We start from the raw sequence: 7500 nt of genomic DNA, 5'->3' as shown, positions 1-7500 counted from the left end.
TATTTTTGGACAATGTGGAGATAATTGTAAATAAAATCTGTTTCTGAAAAGAAAAGTAGGGGTCACCGAACATCCAAGATCGTTAAATCCAAGCAAAGCTATAGCAATGGCCATCTAACCTATCATTGTTCATTTTAGTACTTGACGCGCGCGCTCGATGCACGACGTGGCATGTGAATTTGCGTGCGCTGTAAGGATGCGCAATAGCAATAGGCGCGAACGTCTTAAATTCGTTTGTGTTGGCTTGTAGCCTCACTCGCGCGTGCACTCGAATGAGTGGGTTACGCATGCGTGAATGCCGATCTTGTAACCCCTCATTTTTCCTGTTTTTGCAACTTTACTCGCTTATATCTCTGCTTCCGGAAGGGTGAATTTTTTTCATTGTTTGCATGTTAGCTTAAATTAATTTAAAACGTTTGTATTTCAAATTTAAAAAAATTATGTTGGTAAAAAAAGAAATTACCGACACGTTTCAAAAAACTTATTCTCCTGAAAAACTGACCGACAGATTTTGTTAAATTTTAAATATTTTGGAGATGATTTGTAACAACTAATTATTTGTATCTGGTACCGCTGAATGGGAAGATTGAACCGTCCCGTTTTTTCAAAAAAGGCAATATATCTTGATTTTAAGGCTCAAAGAAATGCCTTATATCGTTGCCATGGTAACGTTATTTTGGAGGAAAATGGGATGTTAGAAATCTATGATGGCTACTTAATACCCTGGCCAAATTTTGTCTGTACCTAAAAACCGGAAGTTTTTATTTGTTTGAAAAAAAGGAGAAACTATTTCGAGCCTCCTTAAGATATACCTAGTTTCGATTTAAATTAACCTGATTTATCCTAAAATCCTAATATTATGATGTTACGGTATTCCGTAATGGTAAAGCTTATTTAATAGGAATGCCGCGTTTAAGTCTCTTTTTTTTTTGCTGCGGAGCGCGCAAAAAGGAGAGAAGGTACGACGAATTCTCGAATTCAACACCTTTTCCCAGAATTCATCATAATTAGCCAGAATGCATTGTGCCATTCACCAGCTTTTACCAGAATGCATGATTGCATTTGGGCAGAACGCCGCCAAACACTCTGGAGATTGCTTAAGCACGAAGTCCCGTAAATATTCGATGAAACGACACATCATGATGTAAGAGGGAAAACTCACAACAATTCCAAATCTAGATTAAGTCCTCGCATATGAATCTTATTGCGTATAGTTTGCCACTAAATGCTTCAGTGTTCAGAAACAATTTAGTCAACTTCTATACTTTCTTACGCCCATTTTAATAATAATAATAATAATAATAATAATAATAATAATAATAATAATGATAATAATAATAATAATTTCATTCTTAGAAACGCAAATACAAAATGTTTCTATGCTTTTTACATAAATTAAAACTATATACACTCAAGAAGCATGATAATAATAAAATAAATATATACATACGTTCAGATTCACTGTTCACTATAAAATGTTGTAAATAGGTCTTAAGATTGGATTTAAAAATATCTACAAAGTTTGCTGTTTTAAGATCTAGTGGCAAGGTGTTCCATAACAGCAAGGGTCCAAAACATCGAAGAAAAAGATAAGATTCAGATCAATATTTCACAAATAGCAGTTCAAAATCAGCTGCAATTGACTGCTGAAAATTCAAGAAACGTAGGAGAAACGAAACCTGCGACCGACCGAAATCGGCAGAAAAATAAGAATATGAATTCAGCTTAGGCCGGTAAAACAATTCTTTTTTTTTTAAGTGTACATGAATCAATAGGAAAAAATGTTCCGCAGCATTCAGTATTTTCTGTTAACATAACTAATAAGTTGAGTTTCTCAAAGTAGGTTATCTTTCTTTTGGATGGACTCTGTTGATAATATAGAGATGTGCTCATAGTTCCTCGGATCAGATTCATCATCATTTTCTTTTTTGTTTTTGTTTTTTTATCTTAACCATTTTAAGGTCAGAGGAGTGTTTCCCAATTTTTATAGATAGATTATTAACGTTGTCTAAAAACAAAGAGGATATGATAGAACTTGAACATTTCAGTAGTTTGGTTGGAGAAGATTAAGGACCGCATGATTTTTCATTTGGAGAGGACAATAAGGCCGTTTATACGAGAGAAAATAAGCCGTGGGTTACACTGCCGCGGCTCACATAAGACGCGAACACCCCATTTAAATGGTACAAAATCGAAGTTCACGGCTTACTCTACCGCAGCTACAATAGCCCAAGCCACGGCTTATCTTGGCCGCGGTTTACCTTCGACTTGAAAGTGTTCGTTTAAATAAATGTACTCAAGCGTTGTCCGCGGCTTCCTCAAGCCGTGAACGACAGTCCTACGCATGCCCTTGTTTTGTTATAAATTAAAGGTCAGACTTTCTTTATGCTCCCGTCCATTGGCCTGAGAAAAATGGCGAGCGAGAGCAAAGAATCACGTATTACTGATGAAAAAGATTCAGCGAAAAAGCGAATGTGTAGTGCCCCAGAAGAGAAAACGTTTTTCGCTATTTGCAAAGCAACTTGATAATTGCCTCACTTCAGCCAACGTAAGTTCTGCAGCACACCGCAAGTGTTCGTGTACTGGATAATTTTTCTGGCTTGTTTGCTTAAGGCCCAGTAATTCGGGCAACATTCCAAGAAGGTGGTGCGCGCAACAAACCAACGCAACGATGTTGGGCGACAAGTTGCGCGAAGAATGTTTCCCGTATTACTGGGCCTTAATCAAACAAGCGAGAAAAATTATTACACTAAAATTTTACATGTAGTCCAGTACCGATCCACTAAAGCCTTTAAATGTCGCAAATCTTGCGTCACAATTAATTCCCCCAAAACAAGGCATCAAAATAAATTACGAGCATTTCGCGTCTTATGAAAGCCGCACTCGCATAAACGGCCCTATTGAAGATGTATACTCTTACTAAGGAAGCTAAGATAATGTTTCTCGTGAGAAAGTATAGTTTGGAAGCAAGCCTGGGAGGCTGTAGAGATTGCTGAGGAAATTTTCCATAGACGACTTTCTTCACTGGTAGAGTGGGAAAGACCTCTTGACAATACTTGGCTGCTCACTGAGATGTCCTGAAATGGCAATGAGGTGTCGGTTTGATATCCCTGCGGTGGACCAGAGAGTAATGGCAGCAGTCCTAACACTGTAGTTTGTGTACGTTTGGGACAAACGAGCTTCTTCGCTGATAGTTTTCATCATTTTGGCGAGGCTGTTTATCCCGAGCGGTCGCGCTTCGCACCAAACGGCATCTTCAGTTGCGCTTGTTTTCTTCGGATACTGCAACAACGTAGTGCATTTTGGATTGACTTTCTGAAGATAAAGTTTTAAAGCCGTGTAGCCGTCATCTTGGTTCTCGGTTTTCTACATTCTCGCTTCTTTTTCTTTGCTTCCAATGTCGTTTAAGCCACCTGGATGATTTTTGGACACTTCATCGTGAGCCATTGTTGCATAGTTTCTCCCTTCTGCATCCGTTTCAAATTTGAAGCTCGTTGCCGTTAAGCTTCTTTGACCTTCACGGCCCCTCCTGTAGAAAAACAGGACAGCATGGAACCAAACGTTCCTCAACAAGGATAGAGGTGACGACAAGGAGAAAACCCCACTTGATTTTAGTTTCTGAGGGTCTTGTTCTTCGATGACAGGCTTGTGCGTGACATTCTCTTTGCCGCCTCTGTTGAATGGAGGGACGTTAAGATATCTTTCCACCGAATGCCGAAATCCTACTGGTGATGATTTACCGTATTCTTCGCCTTTTTTCGTTCTCGCTTCGGCATAGAATCTGCGTAAATTTTGACCAATTTTGACCAAGCTGCCCGATCGTCATTGCCTCAAGCGGGATTTGAATTTGTTTTTCTGCACACCAAGCTGAAATTTAAAAAAAGAAACGGGTCATCAAAACTGCGATCCTTCTGAGCAACTTAATTCCTTGATATTTGCGCCTGTTATTGAAGTAAGCATTTTTCAATGTTCCTCCACCAATGTTTACAAGCCGCAGGATTGAATTAGTTTACCGTCTACGTAACACTTTAGTGTAGATTGTGAAAGTATTTTGATGGGTTTAAATATCTCATAACCACGTTTCAGTTTCTTTTTCAAATCCAGAAAGAAGTTTTACCTCTCTTAGCTATTTTAACTTACTCTTAAATGTTGAAACAGACCAGTTTGTATTTTCCTTCGTCTTTTTAAAATGCCTTTCGCTCACTATAGCTCGTTCAGCTGAGTTTCACTCAGGCTTGCAAACCGTTTAGTAGGTGGCTCGTGAAAAATGTCCGGTAGTGAGCCAAAGCATGGCTTTTCTATGTCTTCTTCGAACAGCTGTGACGAAAATTCCGCCTCTCCAGTAGCGGGGTCGCCGGCCATTATTGGTTTGGAAACAGTTCTTAGCGAAATGTTTAATTGGCACACACGTCAGTTATCATCAGCAGCGTTCACCCATGAGCAAATGGTAAATGGTTAATTGACCAATCAGAGCGCACGTTTTTGTTTAATTATGTTATGAAACTATTTGTACTCAACTCTGCACAGTCTTCGGATAAAAAAGAAATGGAAATTTGACTAATTCATGTTAGTCAAGAATGATCTGAAAGAAAGCTTGTTGCTCATACTTCAGTGAAGGGATTGTTCAACAGTGCTCCGGATAAGAGTCGGGTCTTGGGTCAATAACCCGACAAAGAAGGGTTTTTGGTCCGACAGATGAAATATGAATATTCAGTTAAATATTATTACAACAAAATTAAAAAACGAAACACGGACGTTTCTTAGCTTTTCTTGGCTAAAAAGTACGTTGTGTAACTCTGAAAGCGACGAACGATTGATATTCTTTCATTCAATGTAAAAAAAGAACCTTGACACAAGGTGCTGACGTGTAACTTTGTGGTTGCCTAGCACGTTATCAATTTCTTCCTTTTGACAGAACATCATGACCTTCCCATAACTGTCAACTAAGATGCGTTTTGTTTTTCACGAGATTCAAGTTAACTTTGCGTAATATGTACCTCTCATAGTACACAAATTAATATTGTTTTGGTATCGTAAATCATTATATAGAATGCTATAGTAGATGTCTTAGGTAAATAGCCCTCTGAGATAACTTGTAGTTACTAGTAAAATACCAAACCTAGATTCTTTTTTAATGCACTCACGTGATAAGACGGCCATGATGGTGCCAAAACAATAGAAAATGTAGCTTAAGTTTTGCATCATAATAAAAGAGTCAAATTTCTAAAAGACTTTTTCGCTATTGTCCTACCAACATGGCTGCCGTGACGTCAGGTGCGATTGGCTTCAAGGCAGGCATGAAGTTTGTTTGCTTCAACTTAATTTTTAAAAACAAGTTTAACCGTGTTAGCGGTTAGGAAGTGTCGATAGATCGAGAATAAAAAAGTTGCCATCAGCAACAAATATTGCGACATAAAAACAACATAAATTTCGTACCTGGTTATTTATTCTTACTGCCTGTAGGGTTAGTGAAACGAAAAGGTTTCGAATTGTCCGCGCTTTGATGTTTCCGGTTGCTGCTTTAATAATTAAATCATTTTCTTTGCTTTCTTCTTTAGAAAAAATCATTGCCTAACTAGTGAATTCCACGGTAAATTTTACGCTAAAAAACCGATATCGCCTCGATATCACGAAGCCATGAGTACGATATCGGTTTTTAGAGTGACACTAAAGTCTACTTTGGAATTCACCAGTTTGGCAATGAATTTCCTTGAACCGCATGAGTTTTAAAAGAAAACAAGCACACCCTCAGCGAGCGAATGGAAAAGGAAAAAGCCATTTCAGAGTCAACTGTCAATAGCCAGTGAATAAGAATCACGCCAAAATTAGAAGCCCTAAGAAATACTTTTTCAGTTCAAGTAAAGGTCAATGAAGACTTTTACTGATGTACTTTATTCCACTTTATCTCTGAAAACGAAATCATTCACACTTTGATGTATTTCACTGAAACACGCCAGCTTGGCTTGGAACAAAAATCGGCAAAATACGGCAATGCAACCAAGAAAGAACGAACGTCAAACAAGATCCGCTCTAACACTTAAATAACGCTTAGGTGCTTTAAACAAACTTCTGAAAACACAAGCTAGTGAAATTTCCCCCTAATTTTACGAGAACTCATTGCGATTACGTGTTTATAACATAAGGGCAAAATTTTCTTGTCACTTTCGAGGCACAACGAAAACCAGTTGGGCAAACGGATTAATGAAGCACTTGTTCGCTCGCATTTTAGAGCAAAACAAACAAACAAACAAACAAATCAACTTTTTCTTTAGGTCCAAAAGAGTACAGATAATTGTTATTTAATTCCAATTGACAATAAAAATTCGACTTTCATTCCTGAAAAAAGGGCGAACCGCATATACGCTATACGCATCCACTTTAAATAATGCATCCGTAAAAATAGCAAACGGTTTAGTGCCCAAGGAAAGAATTTGTGGAGTAACTTCTTCTACCGAGTATGAGCTATTACTGGTATTGTGTTTTGTCGTTGTCGTTCTCTTTCGCTCTCCTTTCGTATCTGTTCTAGACATAGGTCCTACAGGCATCATGTAACCTTATCAGAGCTTCTAAAGATGTGCCAAAAATTGCAATACAGAGAAAATAGCAGATCTAAGCAAATTAAACATAAACACCCAGCTTTAAGTTTATATCCCCCCGATGCTTGACTTGAATAAATGCGTAGCCACCAGTGAGGACCACAGATATTATGATATGTCAAAGTGGATTGAAACCAGCGAAAAATGCAGAAACAAAACATTTTCCAAACCGTTTTCCACCTGAACACAGCCCTGGCCCCAATCTCGACCCCAGAGCTCTTGGGTCGATCCGAGGCTTTGGTGACGAGAATGCTCCTGGCCCGGGTTGCTCGAAGCATGGCTAGCGCTAACCAGCGTTAAATGCCATGGAAACCTATAGGTTTTGATACCTCTTAACCAACGGCTAGCGGTAACCGAGCTTTGAGCGGTAGGTACTTGGTTTCTCTTTTTCTATTGTTTCAATTTTTTTAGAAAAAAGCAGATCTAAGCAAATTAAACATAAACACTCAGCTTTAAGTTTATATCCCTCCGATGCTTGACTTAAATAAATGCGTAGCCACCAGTGAGGACCACAGATATTGTGATATGTCAACTTGGATTGAAACCAGCAAAAAATGCAGAAAGAAAACATCTTCCAAACCGTTTTCCACCTGAACACGAAAAGCGTTGACTGTGTGAGAACTATAGTTGATGTAGTATGGCCATGTAGCCGCGTCAAGCCACAGAAAGCGCGCGAAAAATGAAGCCTCGTTTATGCTTAGGTGAGTTAACCTGGGTTGAGCCAACAAAGGAGACTAATGTTGCGCATGCGCCTCATCACCGCGAAAAGCCCGTGAAATTCAGTCATGGCAGCCCACTGGCGAAGAACATCTCAATTCACTATAAAGCTTCCCAACCAGCTTCTTTAACCACGTGGTCGTACTAAAGTCGGGAATTGTTCTGGAGAAGAAATAGGGCTGATTTT

At 38.8% G+C, this 7500-nt stretch overlaps 1 protein-coding gene and 1 pseudogene across 1 annotated transcript in view; one reads left to right on the top strand and one right to left on the bottom strand.

The window, feature by feature from the left end:
* LOC138007112 (fibroblast growth factor receptor 2-like) overlaps positions 1 to 7500 on the top strand; it is a 92015-nt gene that overhangs the window by 31322 nt on the left and 53193 nt on the right. The gene's annotated exons all lie outside the window — the stretch shown is intronic.
* Positions 3022 to 4362, bottom strand: LOC138008600 (uncharacterized; annotated as a pseudogene).

The sequence above is a fragment of the Montipora foliosa genome, chromosome 6 (genome assembly GCF_036669935.1).
Source record: "Montipora foliosa isolate CH-2021 chromosome 6, ASM3666993v2, whole genome shotgun sequence".
NCBI classification, from domain to species: domain Eukaryota; kingdom Metazoa; phylum Cnidaria; class Anthozoa; order Scleractinia; family Acroporidae; genus Montipora; species Montipora foliosa.
The sequence above is the reverse complement of the archived record's forward strand: the minus strand, read 5'-3'. Positions and strand labels throughout refer to the sequence as shown.